Genomic DNA, 17,006 nt, shown 5'->3' with positions numbered 1-17,006 from the left:
TAATGGAAAAAACAGTTTATTCTTCCAGAAAAGGTTCACTTGCATTACTGATGGTGTGTCAATGACCTGCTTTCAGCAAACAGTACTCCAAGCTTAAAAATCATCATGTCATCTTGCATCCAAGGCTTTGAAAGCACAGACAAAAAAAAAACTGAAGAGAATAAATGTTACTTAAATGTTATCTAAACAACAAACAAAAATTCACAAGACCACTAGCTAATCTCACATGAAATATCTGCATTAAGAGGTATGACAGAACACACTGTTAAGTGAACTCTACATTACTAACAAAACTTTTAGTTGCTACTTGCACTGTACAGATACCAACGAGCCTTAGACACTTTCAAGAAGTGGTTAGGGAAACAGAAACAGTCATTTTGGAAAATAATTGTTCTTAGTAAATTCACACCTAATAAACGTTTAGTGCCAAAGTGTTTTTATCTACCTCTATTTGTTTCTTGAAAAAAAAATAAGTTCAACAGTTCCCATAAACACATGAAATACTCCTCCCTCTTCCTTGGGAAACTCATGGAAGTAAAAACAGAAACAAAAAGCTTAAAGGAATGCAGAAAAAAAAATAGTTTGGGAAGCTCTCCAAAACCAATCGAGTTACAGATATAAAGGGCTTTTTATTGAGGTACATGAACTAGCAAAAAAAAAAAAAAAAAAAGCTCCCCTTACTTAGTCTCCTCAAACCAATACAGCCGTGTTCCCCTGAGTTACCCTTCTAACAGAGGATGAGCAGAAGAGTGTCCCCTTTGTTAGAAGTGCAGCCTCTCCACCTGTGCTATCAGTTTCTCATAGCACACACACCGAAAATCAGTAGTCTGTGCACACTTCAGTAAGAGCAAGTGGGGGTAATTAAGTTTATCAACCAAATCAAGGCCCTAAAGCAGCCCTGCTTAATCAAAGAAGCATTTCAAAGGGAAGACTGAACTTACTTTGGCAGAGGAGCTACCTGGCTATTCCCGCACACTGTGATACCAAGTTAAATACATCTTTCTTTAAATACATTGTGAACAGGTAAACTAACAAAGAAAGCTTACAAAGTTAACTTGAACATGCTAACTTACAACTGTCTCAATTCCTATGCTCTAGTACTAAGAATGAGGTTGTGATATGGATACAGAGCAACAACTCATCTTACAGTTACTGCTTTCATTCAGAAGTCACGCGTCTTCTACGTTCTCCAAGTTCTCAGTTCGCGGAGCAGCTCCTTGCCATCAGACACAGGTGGCCTTGCTGAAGGAAGATGTCCTGTGAGAACAGAAGGTAGAAGCCAGTAAGAAACTCTGTTCTCAGTTTATTCATTACAAAGGACAAGAATTTGTTAGTCACCTAACAGTAAGATACACATAGAAGAATCGAACCCTATTCTCAGGTGCTAAAGAAGCATTCCTCTAGAACCAGGATTCTCTTCTACCTCTTGTCAGCCATAAGAGGGCCACCTGTGAGGTTACTCTCTATGCATCTCACTGCAAGAAACCAAAAAAAAATTCCACTCAGAGCAGTGGAGTTAAATCTCACACGCTTCAGTTTTCCTACTTTGAAATCTGTTAGTAGCCCCTACAGAATTTAGCTTAAGAAATTTAATCTGAATACACTGCTTTAGCCAGCTTTTCCAAATCTAGATCTTCTTAGAATCCATAGCATTGACTGCTTTGGGACATTCCAGGCTTCTAAGGACAAAAAAAACACCCACGCACTTTTTTTTGACCTCCCTGGACTCTAAAATTACAGTACTTGCCAGCATCTACAGCCAGAACGGTTCTAAAAATACAGGGTATTTTTAGAAAAACCTTTTTTCCGCATTTAAAATAGTTTAATTGTATTTATTAAGTGGTGTTTGTTTTGTCTTTATCTCATCCTTTCTTCATTTGTATTTGTGTAAATGCGTTATAATATGCTTATCGGTACAATAATACAGTTCTACAAATAAAAACAGGGGAAAAAGCATACTGGGGGGGGAGGCTGCTCAACTTCTGGGGGTTTTATTTACATGGACCCAAGGCAGCAGGGACCACTGCTCCAGCAGGCAAAGCCTCCCCTGCTGGGCCTCCGCCACCCAGCTCTCCCCGAAGCCCCTCTGAGGTTCCCCCCTCCTGCCTTCCCCCCAGGCCCCCTGCCCTCAGTGCGGGCATTTCAGAGGGCTTCACTGAGCGCTGCCTGCCAAAGCACGTGGCTGCGGCTGTAAGAGGAGGGATTTTTCGGTTGTTTGTTTTTTATTCTCCACCCCCAGCTCTCCCGAGGACCGCTCCGGCGCAGGCCAGAGCCGGCCCCGCACACACACACGGGCAGCCCAGGGACGAGGCCCGCCAGGGGAAGCCGGTCCCGGGGCTGCGCGTGCCGCTGCTGCCCAGCTGAGCGCCGCGGGAGCGGGGCCCCTCCGGCGGCGGGCAGGGCGAGGAGGAGGAGGAGGAAGAGGAGGAGAGGAAGGCCGCAGCCCTCCCTACTGACCTGCCGGCGGCAGCGCCCCCAGGCCGGCCGCGCCGCGAGCCCTCAGCCCCCTCGGCCGCCACCAGCTCCCTCACAGGGCCGCATCACCGCGGCCCGAGCCCGCTGGGATCCCTCCGCACCTCACCTCAGCGCGGCCCGTCCCCCAAAGCCACTCCTAAAAGAGCCGCAGCCGGCCCGGGAGCGCTCCCGCTGCCCGCACCTCGTCCTCCCGCCGCGGCCCTTCCCTTCGCCGCCAGCTCGGAGCCGAACCTCCCCCACCGCGCCGGGACTACTTTTCCCACGCGAGCGGAAGCACACGGCCTTCCTGCGCGCGCAGCCTCGCCGTGCGATTTTAAAGGCTCGGGCAGCGCGCCGAGCGCGGGGCACGCTGGGACTTGTAGTCCTCCCCGGGGGCCTCCGCCGGCGGGCCGGGGGTACCTCGCGGCGGCGCCCCGCCCCCTCCCCCCTCCGCAGCCAATCGGCGCCTGCCCTGGGCGGAGAGGCTCCGCCCCCCCGAGCCGCGGTGGGCGGGGCCGTGCCGCGGCCGGCGGCGGCCGGAGTCGGGTGGTGCGCGCGGGCGCGGCGGCTGCAGCCCCGTCCCGGAGCCGGATCCTCGCCGGGGCCCGGCGGCCGCCGGCCCTTACGGAGCTCCCTCCCCGCCGCCTCCTCCTTCTCCTCCTCCCCCCCCGCTCGCCGCCCCCGGGAGGCGCCGCAGGGCTGGGGGGGCCGCCGCCAGGTGAGGGACGGGCCGGGCTCTGCAGGGCGGCGGGGGGCGGGTAACGGCGCCGCGGGGACGGGACGGGACGGGGGGCACCGGGAGGGGGCTGCGAAGGGGAGTGAGGGGGGTGAGGGGGCTGGGAGGGGTCCCGGCGGGCTGTGAGGGGGCTGGGGGGGCACTGAGGGGTCCCCCGGTGCTCGCCCCGCCCGCAGGCTCCGTGCCCCGGTTCCCCGGCGGCACCCCCGGAGCCCCGCAGGGAGCCCCCGCGGGCTCAGCCCGAGGGCCGGGGCTCCGCCGGGTCCCGCCGGCCTCCCCCGGGAGCTGCCGCGGGCGCCAGGTGAGCGCTGCCCCCCCCGGGGCTCGGTGCGGAGCCGCCCGGCGCCGTGCTGCTGTCAGCCCGCCGGGCTCCGGGGCCGGGGGAGGCCGGGCTGAGCCCCCCCGGCTGCTCCCCGGAGGGAACGGGGGGCTCAGAGCACGGCCCGGTGCCTGCCCGGCCCCCGGCTTGCTGGGGGAGGCTCCCCGCACAGCCCCCGGTTCGTGGCGTCGCGCCGGGCGGAGTTGGGCTTTTGTTTGTTCCTCTCGGGTGGCTTCGTGCGGGACCGGAGGGTTTTTGCCGTGTGCTCTGCGGCTGGGGTCTGCTACAGCGCTGTGTGCGCGGAGGGGTGGGGGAGAGAAAAGCCCAGGCAAGATGCACGGGTGGGGGGGAGAGCGCCCAGTTGGAGCCAGGACTTTGTGGGATTCCAGGAGTTGGGGTCCGTAGTTAGAAAGTGTACTTAAACTTGGATAAAGTGACCGGCTGAACGATCACCTTTGTTACGGATTAAATGTGTTTAATTCTGTTGAACTCTTGCTTGACTTCCAGCCTCGTTCAGGCGGTTTGCTTCCAGCAGTTTTGCAGCGCAGGAAATACTTGTGGATATTTTATTTGGTCACTTTGACTAGTTAGAGCTCTTAATCTAATTCCATTCTGGCTTAAAAGGTTTTGTCTGTAAAGTAGCTGAGATGATTTATCCAGATGAAGCATCTTTCTGGCACAGCTGCTGCTGTGGTGCGTTTTCAGGAAAGCCTCGTTTTGTCCCCTAAGCTGTAGCAGTATGCGAGAAACGAATTACCCAGTTTTCCATGAGTAACTTTCCATGATTAAGCTTACACATTCTTCTCCTGATGTATTTACCTTATTGTTCGCCTATCTCCCATAGATAACGCAATTCACAGACTTCCTAAATGACTTTCTTGGATTGTTCTGTTTGTTCCTCCGCACCTGGGTGGCGGTGGCAGTGGCGGTGCGGTTCCTGGGGAGCCAGCATCAAGCCAGCATCGCCTTCCTGCCCGGCCCTGCTGCCAGCAGGCGCTTCCACCCAGCTGCACGCTCCTGGAAGTGAGCAATTGATAGCGGAGGGAGCTGCACTCGTGGGCACGAGGTTTGGCTTTCATTGTTTCAGGAACACGCATCAGCCATGCAAATAAATGCATTGATTTCAAAAGAACAGCATTCCCTATTTATTGGCAAATCTTAAGGTTGCTTCAAAGAAAGGAAGAGCCAAGAGACAAAATGCCATTCTGGATTCTTAGCTAATTTGTGTTCCTGACTTTGCAGCTCTTTAAAAAGTCTATTTATAAACATATTTACTGAAATACTTATTCTTTTGTTTATATTTGCAAAAAATGTGTGTGCGTGTGTGTGTATGTGTATATATATATATATGTATGTATGTTGGAATTGATTGCTTAAAGACAAACAAGAGGGGCAGTGCTGTTCGGCCAAACAGCTCCTAAGTGGTTTCTTGCCTAATGAGGGTAGTCAAATACTAAGATAACTATTGTAAATTAGTGTTTAGGGTCACAGACATGGGTAATTGCTGTTAAGCTTCTGTACTGTGCTAGGAAAAATATGTCTGTGAAAAGATTGCTATCAAGTTAACAAGTTGAGACATGCTTTCTTTTCCCTGCCTTGTTAGTGGATTAACACTCCTGGGTCTCTCCTTTCCTTTTCCTTTTTCCTATGTAGTCTCCGCTGTTAGATTTCCCTTTTCCCTAGAGCTGCCCGTCATCCCAGTTAAGAATTAGACCCTCCCATCCCCACGAGTTGCCTGTTTGCTTTTCCCTTTTCTCAGAAGGGATCCCTGGTTTCGCTCCTCGTTGTCATTGCCTTTCCTGTTCTCACTGCCTTCTGACACGACCAGCTTTCAGGTGGTGTTAGCTCCATCGTCTTTTTTTCTGTGGATGCCTGTTAGACCCTCTTTTCCCCAGCTCTTGATGGCCAGAGAGGTCTAACCTGGGGTTTTCCACGTATGGATCCGAGACAAGGGCCTTCTCCTGCCAGCTTCCCCGTTGTTCCCACTTGCTGCGCTGCTGCAGCTCCTGAAGAATCCTGCTGAGCTGCTCCCTCCCGTGCAGTCAGTGTGTCATAGCTGACAGTCGGGTAGGGGCAGAATAGCAAGATGCAGATGATGGGTACGGTGAGGAGATAGTGCTGCATTTGTGAAAAGCTCTGGGTGATTGAACATTATACGGCCATGTGACATGAAGAGAGATGGTGACGAGAATGCTTGGCATGGGAAAGTGAAAATAAAACTTCCTTATTTTTCTGCTATTAATATTTGATAACTCCAGATGTTTTAACCTACTTGGGACACAAAAATGGGAAGCTGTAAAGCACTGTTTGGTTTATTAGTTGAAGCAAAGATCAAAGAAATAATGTCAAGTTGTTTGCAGGTCACGAGTAGTGTTTCTTCGCTGTGAGCGGCAGCCAAAAATCACCAGAGTGGCAAAATCCACCGTACATGTGCATGGAATAACACAGGAGGAAGAGATGCCCGGCCCCAGGTCACAGCCAAGGGAAAGAGGCTCCAGACTCCTGCTAGAAGGGGTTGGCAAAGCATGATGCCTCTGCCCGTGGTGGTGGTACCTGTGGCAGGGGGGTACCGAGACCTCCTCTGCAGGGTTTTTTAGTGTTCCCCCACACATGGCCACTGTTTAAGGGTACCCTGGCATTTACATTGACCTAAAGCTGAGGTTGTTGCATTGTTTCACATGTATCAACACAATAACATAGAATGGCCACTGCAGCACGCTTTTGAATTCAAGGGGGGAAAAAATATAGGCTGGAAACTGGGATTACACTTGGCTAGTTGGCTTTCACAATTTTAAAGCAGGGTGAAGTGGAAGAAGTAAACAGTGTGCACTGAAAAAAAATGAGAGCCTTAGTATTTCTGAAGTGTTAGTGACAAGGATAAATTACTTGTTTTTACTTGGTAACAGCTCTAATTAGCTGTCCAATATTTTAAGCTGCAGTTTCAATAAATCGTGGTTTAGTTTTGTACCCTGCATGTTTCCTTTTGGTTTTTCCAAACCATAAGCAGAAATTATCGACCGTGCGAGAAAATCTCAGTCTTCCTTTTGCCTGAGATAAGTGGCTGAGTCACTAAAGCAATTTCTTCCCCCATATCTCTTTAAGTGGACTGAGTTGATGTGAGATTGCCTGATTGTTGGGAAAAAAATGTGGATAGAGGCAAACTACACAGTGGTTTAGCTTCGAGGTCACTTTCTTTAAATTGATTTTCTTATGGGTATTGCACGGGCTGTTACAAAAGTCGCTGCGCTAACTCACTGCATTATAGTACAACTTTACCCCAACAGGTTCTGGGTTTGTCTGCTCAGATCAGGCCAAGAAGACCAGGATTGTGGAAACCCGCTGCAGCCTAGCTCACCATTTCTCTCTGCCCTGTAATCACGTATTGCTGAGCGCGATGAATGCAGAGTCAATGTAAAGCTGTACCACTTGGGGAAGTGTTTTGTAATCAGTCTTTAATTCATTTTTCTGCTTGAAAAATCTGTGTGTTGTTTGTTTTTGTTTGGTTTCCCATTTTGAGTACTGACTGGTTTCCCATTTTGAGTACTTGGGTGGCAGATTCCAGTGCAATGTGCAGAGAGAGGTAGAATTTTACCCGGATTGTTCCGAAAATCTCCGCCTCGTAGATCCACTTGTGCCTGTCACGTACAGGACTGGCCTTAACCGAGATGCTTTTGCGTGAATAAAGTAGTAATAACAAATGGTGTAATACAAAATGTTACCTGGACATAACGTTTTTAAATCCTTCCCTTGGCAGGCTGTGCCCCACGTTGTACTTGAGAGAAAAAAAAAAAAACAAAAACAAAAACAAAAAACAAAAAAACAAAACAAAAAAAAAAAAAAAACAAAAAAAAACAACAAAAAAAAAACACCTTACATGCATTTAAACGTAATTGCCGAAAAATGCTCAACTGTGTTAATGCAGTCACTGTTGATTTCAGGAGACACTCTTAGCGAAGTTTTTTAAATCACAGTAAATAAATGGATAAAAATCGTGCCAGGCTAAACATTGTAGGCTTCTAGCGATACTTGTTTTAGTAACATCTTGTCTGAGATAACAGTTCAGCGTGGTGCTAAAGAGTAAGATCCTTACTTCGTGAAGCCAGTACTATTTTAGAAGTACTGTGACTAGCAAAAAAAGTTGCCAGATAAATGCAACCTCACTGGTGCTTAAGCAGATTTGGATTATTATGTTACTTGATAGAGGTTCTATAGGAGAGTATTTAGTGGTAAATTCACAGCTGAACTTTAGATGTTTTTATAAATCCATTAAATAAGTATCTGAATCTTAAAATGTTCCTTCTGGAATGGCTGCCTGTATTTCTACAGGCCTCTGTACAAAGCCCATCAAAAGGGGAAGACGATACATAATACAAATGCTGTAAATACTGCATATGTATATTTATTTATATGCAGTCTTCCACCCCTAAGGCTCTTACTGTTAGAAAAGCCTTCGTACACATTTAAAAGACATTTAGTGTACGCTATAAACACGATCAAATTTAGACATCCTTCTAGATTGACTTTGTCTATATTGCCTCCTAATAGAGATATCTGTACAAATCGCAGATGCTCTTGCTGTTGTCTTAGACGCTAAGTAGCCTTTTTTATATCACTGTATTGCTTCTTTATCTATTAATGTCCTCTCTATGTTGTTTTTTCTAATTGCAGTAAGAGACAGAACAGTTTTAAAAAGGAAAAATGTAATTCTACCTCCCCACCTCCCATTGGCCAGTAAATTCAGAAATGATCATGTCTGAAGGTAATGGAAACACTTAAACATCTTACAGCCCTTGAGTTGAAAGTGTCCTTGTGCAGCTATTAGTCTTTTAGCCTTTTTTCTTTCCCCAGAGGCAAGTTCGTTCTTTTTCTCCACCTTGTATTAGTCCCTAATCATCTTCTGCAGAGTAACCTTTGAGCTTGTTTGGAACTCCATTAAAATCACTGATTCTCTCTGAGAAGGCTCAGAATTATATCAGTTTTGCTTTAATAAACTTTGAAGTTTAATGCAAATGCATACAAACTCAGAGAGAATAAATATTAGTATAGGAGTTTTCCGTGGAGGAATAAGCCCTATTGTGTAATTGGTTTTCCATTTGCCTTCCTAATTGTCTTTGCCTTCCTCTTCTGGATGGGGTATTTTGCTTAAAAACAGGTTGCACAATGTTCTTTGGTGTCAGACTTTGGGTTTGTAACTATATGGTTAAAGAGTATGACTTGTGGTGTTTGGAATGATCCTGGGAAAAGGCAGTTTATTTAATGACTTTTGTACTGTAAACTCTGGACGTTCTCAGCCCTTGGAAGCAGGGAGATGGCTCAGCTGAAGGGAAGGTGCAGAGAACGGGGGGGACACGGAGCCTCTCATTTTGGCCAGTTACACGTGCTTTGGTCGTGCAGAGCAGTGCGGTTGGTTATAAGCAGGGGAGCAACTCGCTGAGCTTGGTGTTCAGTGTGCATCCAAGGCATGTGTGTTGACTATTTTAGAACATGACATCTGTAAAATCGTGTTTTCATGCTGTGATTGTTTTTTCCTCACGATTTGAATGTCTAAAGGGATGCAATATCAGATTATCTGCAAGAAAGTCTCAGACTTACTGGGATGCTAATGAAGCTCTCAATAATGCGTCTTTAGATGGTAACAACTTTTTAAAACATCAGGGCAGGCCTTCTGAAAATCAGGCAGGCTCATGTTTAAAGGTCACTATCTCGGACTTGAAAAGATTGCCTGGGAAGTGCGGAAAGCAGAGGCATGTTAGGACAAAGCTTGCTGAAGCCTGGCATGCTCCAGTGCCTATGAATTTTGCCTAGTAAGAATTTCTTGTGCAGCAAGGGCAGAATTCCTGTTAGAGAAAATGCCAGGCCAAGCAGAGTTTAAAGCATGTTTGATCTGCCCTGCAATCTGCATTGGTCTGTACTGCTATATTGCAGATGTCATCTTGCTCCATGAACCTGTTGGCATGCAGGGTGCTGGCTCGTGGTTCCTCGCAAGCAAACCCACTTAACTTGGGCCAGTGGGAGCAAAGCTCTTCCAAAGGTGGCTCTTTGGGGGAGCTGCTCAGAAAGGGGCACATCAGAAGGGATGTTGCACTCCCCTATGTAAAGTACCTGTTTTTAGCAGTAGATAGATACTGTTAGTAACAGTTGCCATGAAAATCCTCCTGCGACAGCTTTGCAGATGCAAGGTGGAATTGCGGAGCGGTAAGACAGATTCCTCAGCGGTACTGGAGCTTTAGTCATGGTGAGTTCTCCCGTGTTCTGTATAATTATCTCTGTTTTTCTGCTTGTTGGAATGTGCAAAGTGTTTGATTATTTTGTTTGTTTGTGCAGTTGCTTTCACAGACAGCAGCTGAATCAGGTTCCTTTTCCGATTGGTGTTAACACTCAGCATCAGTATGGTATTCAGTAAATACATTCATTAAATGCAGCATTGCAAGTCATAGCACATTGCATAATATTGTGAATAGCAAGAAGTGCTGCATTAAAAGCAAAAAACCCTCTTCTCACCCTTTTTGTAATTTTTCTTTGTAGTGCACGATGGTGATAACATTGCAGGCTTTTTTCCTTCTCTGTCCTTTGCAGATTGACTTCATTGCTTATGGTTGTACATTATCTTTGTTTTTCAATGTAAATCAACAGAACAATGGAGATAGCAACTGACAGACCTTTTGAAGCCAAATTTGCAGGCTGAGAAGCAGTGTTGTATAGAAACATGTTGGAAAAGATAACCAGCATGGGTTATCAGACGGGGTTCTACTCAACCCCCTGCAGATGCGATTACGGAAAAGGCGGTGTAACAGCGTGTTCTGAAATGTTCCAGTGCAGCTGCCAGGGCACTTGATGGAAGGCACATGTATATGCTAAGTTCATCTGTGAAATCACAGTAAGCAGGTGAAACACTAAAGCAACAGCATTTAAATGTAAGTGGGAATTAGATTTCTTAAGCTTTCAAACATGACTTAATTTGTTGCTATCTTTTTTTCTAGAGTTGACTTAATACACAGACAGTTGCAGGTAATCATGATCTACGTAAAAAGCTGACTTTGGATGCCTTCATATGAAAGTTGTAAACATCTAAGCAAAATGAAATCTGTGGAACGCAGAAGAAAATGTGAATTTGTATAAGGAATAATGCCACCTCCAGTGGTGGGCAGTACTTAACTGGGGGGGGGAGTGGTAATTTCAGCCAATAGTCCCTCACATTGTATTATGTGGGTAATGCTTGAGATTGTGCTGCCTAGGGGAGTTGCTGTACTTGTCTAATTATAAACACAAAGCAAAGGTGGAAAATACATTGGAAAAATGAGAAGCCAATACTGGTTTGTAGTTGCACTGGATGCAGACAGCTGAATTGTGGATGAAACAATTATTGAAAGGTTGAAATAATGAAAAATAAGGGCGGCCTTATAAGCAAGTGTGTGCTGTGCTTTTCCAAAAAATCGCTGTTATTGTTTTAGTGAATATATTAGAGAGGAACATTTGTCAGGACAGTCTCGCATCGAAGGAGGTCTCTCGACAGCAGAACAATATGGCTTCTTGGATTGTCTCTGCTGGTGCCTTTCATGAGGGAGATGCTTATCCATTTAAACTTGCATTTCAAGTGATACAGGAGCAGTTTTGATTACTGTTTAAAAACGTAATTTCTTTTGGTGAGCGTGAAGCAATAGTGGATTTCATGTAATTTTTGGTTCGCTTTCTCCTGCTACTTTATGAAATGTCTGTAATTGAGCTGGGATCTGCAGATGTAAAATAGCTGCTTTTAGCTTGGATGATTTTACTCAGTGGTTCAAGGTTTCTTTTCCATCACTGTTTTTCCATGAGCTCTCCCAGCAATTTCAGGGTAATGGTTCTGCAGAGAAGATGAAACGTGTGTTAGCTATATTTGTATTCGTTGGATGATGCACAGCATGAGTTGCCCTGCCTGCACGATGTGCGTAAGAATTCTGGAAATGACTTCTGGTGGAGAGTTGAAAGCTTCAGCAAGTCCTGTATCCTGCTAGCACAGAGCAGTATGGGCCTCATCTCAGAAGCTTGTTTGCAGTCATCAGTCCAACAAGTTTTTACCTAACACCTCTTAACAGTTTTTCTTCAAAATGCTTGTGTGTTTTTCTTTGTCTTGGCAGTTGTTTTATGAGCTGGTATAGAACAGAGGGCTGTCACACCACAAAAAAGAAACCATGTTCAGGCATTTGTGAGATTAACTAAACCTCAATTCCTATTCTGAGAGCTTAGAAAGTGTAAGGAAAATGGACAATCCTTTCTTCAGAAGGTGCCTTTCTCAGGCTGGTAGAGAATGTACACAGTACCTATATAACATTGCCTCTCAGTATCCGTGGGTGTGCATGGCAGTATCATTTAAGAACAGAGAAATATTCACAGAGCAAAAGGGATTCTTGAAACGGAGCAGTACCCCAAATATCAAAAACCTAGCTTTTATATACTGAGATACATCTGCCTTGGGGTTTCTGTGAGAGACAGAGGTGAAGACTTCCCATTATAAAGATAACTACCTTCTAAACACAGCAGTGGCTCTGTTCTGCTTTACGGGGTGTGCTAGGACCTGTGAGAAACAGTTCCTCTTGGAAAAGCTGTACACAACATGAAAAGAGAGGGAACATAATCTCTTTTGCCTCTTTAAGATGTGCTGGAACAAATCTTTTTTTTTTCCCATTTTTTTTGCATATTTTTCAGATGAACAACTCTCTTGAGCGTTGTGCTCTTTATTACACAATCTTTGTTTTTAAAGTTCTAAGCATGACCTCAGTTTTTATTTTGGTTTTAGTAAAGTATTTGCTGCTTGTAGCCCTGTAAAACCTGAGAGATTTTCCTCTCTTTGAGCTCCTTTAAGACCCATAGTCCACCACAGCTTATATGGGAGGCTTAAATGAGGAGTCTTCTGAGTAGAAAATGTCTTCTATAGTACTTCCAGATTTGAAAATCATTGGAATTTTCTCTGTGTAAAGTTATAACTTCCTGAGAAAATGTTGGCATCCACTGTGGAAGTTGTTAGTTTTTGGAACTTCTGTTTAAATTACTCTCTCTGCTTTATTTCTTCCTCCTCTTCCTAGGAAGAGAGGCATGGGGCTGCAGGGACTTCTTTGGAATGTGGAAAAAGGCAACAACTTCAGAGCATGTGCATTTTTGGGGAAAATTGTTCTTGAACTGAAGAAACAATTTCAGAAAACATGGCTTGTTTTGTTTTAGTAAACCAGGGCTATATGAACTTGTTGGCTTTGGCACTTTCATGTACAAACTTCTGCTAAGTTGTGTCTTACGTATTGTTACAGAAAACAGTTATTAATATCCACTTGAGTATTTGTGAAAGTTAAGGTATATAATTTCTGTTGGTATTTGAAGAGGACTGTCGGATTGTAAATACCTTTGGCTGTGAAGGAGAAAGGTTTGGGACAGATATGATCATTCTAAGCTATGTTGTTCTGTAACCCGCAGGTTAAGAAAAAAAAAATTCTGAAGATCAACTTGTTAGCGTTGTTGGGAAGAAAATACAATATTCGGCAACTTTGATTCAAGGAGGAGATGTTTCTTTTCATACTGAGAATTGTGTATCTGAGCTCAGCTTTGACACACATATCTATATCTTACATAAACATGCTTTTGTTAATCCAGCTGTTAATGCTGTTTTAGGGAGTAGAGTTAAATCTCCAGTTCGATTCCTATTTCAGGATAAGTCTGCTTTTCTCTGCAGAGTACCACAGTAGAAGTAAACAGTGATTTAAAAACTCCTCATAGCAGCATGTTGGCCTACTGTTTCACTGGGGAGTGTGACTGAAGTTCCCATCTCTGAGCAGAAGTTTGTTTGGGTTTACCTGAAGATGTTTTACTGGCTTAGGAAGCAGTTTGTGAGCATCCCCTCTGTCCATGCACTGGAAGCAGGTAGACAACTGGAGGAAATAGCTTTAGAAATCATCTCAAGAAAAGCCCTCTGCAATAAGCAACAGCTCCATCATTCACTAATTTAACAAGTAAGAAAATGAAAAGCTTGCCTAAAGTCAATTATTCCAAAGTTCAAAAGAGGACCCAGAACACTCTCAGGGTCTTACTCACTTCGCTGCCTAGCCCTTTGGAAACAGCAAGCTACACTAAATATTTTTCTGGTTGCCATAACACAGGATGGATATGTATTTTAATCCTAGCAGCTAGGCTGCTCCTGCTTCTTTTGTGAGAGGTTTAAGCCTTTAGCTCAAATGGTAAGATTTATGGGTTTATATCACAAAAATTATTTCTAGAGGCATATCCCGGCACTGCTGTGTTTGGCTGTTTGTGACTCATATTATCATCTTTCTTGCTTTACTTGCTGTCTAAAAGTGTGCTGCATCACGTGGTGTTCTCTGTTCAGAGCAACAATAGGTTTTGCTAGTTAAGTATGTCTGTCCGTGAGCTGGAAGAGCTACCCTGCATATCAGAAGCTTGCAGTCAGACCTGCTGATTAGTATTTACTTTTCTCATGCCTGAAAGCTAGCACGTGAGCTGGGAGTAATCTTTGGAATTAATTTCTGTATTGTTCAACAGCAGGAAAAAGTTGGGAGCTGGGACGATGCTTAGTTTGTTGCTTGCTTTTCAGACCTGATCAGAAAATTCCATTTTACGGTAGAAGGAGAATAACCAGAGTGAAAAGGTTGGTGCATTTCCTTTAATCTCCACCTTTAATCTCCAAGTCACTGTCTGAGTAAGTACTTTTCAAGTAAGGAAACGTTTCCAAAGTTTCATCAGTGACCTCAAGATTCGTGAGGCAGACTCTGCAAGACAATAAAATGCACTCAAGTCTTCTGGTATTGTCAGATCGTGACTAAAGATAAGATGAGAATGACTGACAGAAACCTTTCAGTCTAAAAACATGATTTCTGAATTCTGTAAAATGTAGTGAAGATATAAAATAGGGCACAATGTTCTTACTCTAAACAGAATGCTGACTGTGACAAAAGCTTGGACAGTGCAAACACTCCCACTTGTGGAGCTGGATGAGTTGGGAATAGCAGTGAAAAGGGCGAGAGTGGAAAGTACCATTAAGGTGTCTGCAGCATTGAATGGTCTTCATTAAAAGAATTTGGTGAAATGAGTTGATGCTTTTTGTAACTTGTTGTGCATAGCAGCTGTATGTGTGCCACGAACAGTCATTCCTGTCTTGTAGCAAGGAAATGAGACTCTTTCTGCAGCACTCTAATCTGGTTTGTGCTTTATCACAGATTTATTTCTTAATCTGCAGTACTGGCTGTTTTATAGCAGCCTGGTTTAGTTTTTGTTTGATTTGAAAATATGCAGAGCTGTCCTGCTGTGATTAGGGCTTGGTGGTAGCTTTTGGCAAGTGCTTAATTACTTGTACAGTAGTATTGTACTGAGAGCGCGCGATGAGTTTGGAGGGAGGGGAAATGGGAACAATGTGCTGGTTTGCTTGTGTGGGCTAATATGACTCACTGAGGGTTTTAAAGGTCTTTTAGAAAAAGCTGGCAGGCCGGCCTCGGTTTTCAAATCAGTTTCAATTGTCCAGCAATCTGTAAGTCTCCCTTCCACTGAGGAGGCTCTTGCACTTCCCCACGGTTTGGGGTCAGCGGCTTACAAACACCGCACGGCCCAGTGAGCTGTAAAATCAGTCGCGAGGTCTTCCGGATGCTGCTGTTGAACTGTTGGATTGGTGGCGAGGCAGAAATCACTGCTGGGTCTTGTACTGGGTTATAAAACTTCTAAAACTGAAAACGTACAGAACTGTGGTTCTGCGTGTTCTCTAACCGCTGTTAAACCACCGCTTGAGAAGTTCCTCTACTCTTTGAATGAGGGAAAAATACTGATCCAGAAATTTTCTTGAGGTGTGTTGCAGAATATTGAACAGGATATTGTTCTGGCAGCTTGATAATTTTGCGTAAACATATTGAAGATATTTTGCCAGTATTAGAAATTGGAGCTAGTAGAAGCAGCAGCAGCGTGCTGGTTGAACGTTGGAGCTTATATTCCAATGATTCAGAAACACCTAACTGCTTTTATTTGGTGAATGCTTAAGATGGCTTAACTTGTATACAGTGTTTCCTGGTGAGAAGTCAGGGGTTTCAACGATTTAAGTCCACTGAAGCAGAGGTTATAACTGTCACACGATCTGTTCCTCTGCTAACAGCTCAACTGGAGGCTTTTCCTTGCCACCGGTTTCCTACTTACATTCACAAAATGTGCTTTCTGTTGTTGCTTCAAACATCTGTGACAGCTGGCTCGGTGCTCCCACCCTGCGCCAAGTCGTGTTTCGTATTAAATAATATTTTCAAAAACAATAGTTTGGGGAGGAGTTTGTTGCCAACTGGCTCCAGCTAGCGTGCCTGGGTCTGGCAGTGCACTTGGATGTCCCTGTGCAGGGTTCATGTCTTTGATTCATCAGCTGTCTCTTGCCCTTGTATTTTCTGTCAATGCAGCAGCGTACGCTCTCTGTAAAATATCTTCAAAATACGGGGTGCCCTCGATCATACGATTCACCTTAGTGCAACTGCAAATGTATAGTGTTGTGGAAACCTTAGCGCTGCCTGTGTGTGCCAGGAAACTGATGGAACCAGCTACCAAACTGCAACGGTGTCTGCTCTTTACTGGTGACAAATGGACGGGGAGAAACCAGCCGACTCCTTTGGGTCTGGGAAAGCACAAGGGGTGTCTGCCTCAAAACTCAAACCGTGCGTCAGCCTAAGAACAGCTGTAGGAGCTGTCGCCTCGTCTGGGCAGTGGCCACACAAAGCCAGGTCTGTCTGATTCATCTGTTGCATTTGTGTGAAAGTTCACGTGCTCGGGGCTCTTTGTCCAGCTGCGCGTGTGGCTCCTCTATGAGGGGTCTGAAAGCTTTTCTAGGTGACACTAAGAGGGTCGAAAGGAAATGGAAAAGATGGAAAACAGACTTAGTGAGTATTTCAGCAGCTGTTTGCCAAATCACATTTTGGGATTCATTTCTATTTTAAATACTGCAGTGGCTGCCAAAGAGCTGGCAAACTGTGATCCCCTTTGGAAGGGGGAGGAGACTTCATTACTCCTCTGCAGAGGAGGGACATCACTTTATTTTCATGTTCCTGCATGCTTCCTCTTGTGAACAAAGAAATTCGGGTGGGGGGGAGGGAGTTTTTGAAAGATTTTTTCAGCAATGTAACGAAACAATGGGTTTGATTTACACTTCAAATGTGGTTTCCTGTCTTGTCTCCCATCACTTAAATAGCTTTGAAAATAGTTTGGTTTAACTTTGTTTTATAGGTACGTGTCCTTTCCTCAGCTAGAACTGGTGGGGGTATTGTTTCCTTGATTATTTCCAAGCAGATTTAAACAAAAAGTGATCAGATTTAATCACCAAACAATCCTCCAAATTTGTGAGAAGGAAAGCTGATTAGAATCACACGCCCCCCTCAAAAAAAAAAGAAAAAAAGAAAACAACAACAAAAAAGACAAAAAAGCAAAACAGACTGCACAGTTATTTAAGCATATCAAGTACTCTTAAGAGTAAAGCCTGCAATTTGGGAAGATAAGATG

At 44.9% G+C, this 17,006-nt stretch overlaps 2 protein-coding genes across 9 annotated transcripts in view; one reads left to right on the top strand and one right to left on the bottom strand.

Annotated features, from left to right (window-relative positions):
- HMG20A (high mobility group 20A) overlaps positions 1-2,733 on the bottom strand; it is a 33,578-nt gene extending 30,845 nt beyond the window's left edge. For 2 of the 4 annotated variants that reach the window (XM_032194732.1, XM_032194731.1), the window contains exons 1-2: positions 2,458-2,533; positions 1,148-1,257 (exon numbers count right to left, since the gene is read on the bottom strand). The gene's annotated coding sequence lies outside the window, so the exon portion shown is untranslated. Of the gene's footprint in view, positions 1-1,147; positions 1,258-2,457; positions 2,534-2,581; positions 2,603-2,656 lie in introns of those variants that run through there. The other 2 variants (XM_032194733.1, XM_032194734.1) reach the window with 2 other exon arrangements.
- A 290-nt stretch (positions 2,734-3,023) lies between these two features.
- Positions 3,024-17,006, top strand: part of PEAK1 (pseudopodium enriched atypical kinase 1) — a 116,425-nt gene continuing 102,442 nt past the window's right edge. For all 5 annotated transcript variants that reach the window (XM_032194829.1, XM_032194830.1, XM_032194831.1 and 2 more), the window contains exon 1: positions 3,024-3,172. The gene's annotated coding sequence lies outside the window, so the exon portion shown is untranslated. The remainder of the gene's footprint in view (positions 3,173-17,006) is intronic.

Source organism: Aythya fuligula, chromosome 11 (assembly GCF_009819795.1).
Source record: "Aythya fuligula isolate bAytFul2 chromosome 11, bAytFul2.pri, whole genome shotgun sequence".
Taxonomy (NCBI): Eukaryota; Metazoa; Chordata; class Aves; order Anseriformes; family Anatidae; genus Aythya; species Aythya fuligula.
Note: the sequence above shows the minus strand (reverse complement) of the source record. Positions and strands in the feature narration are given on the sequence as shown.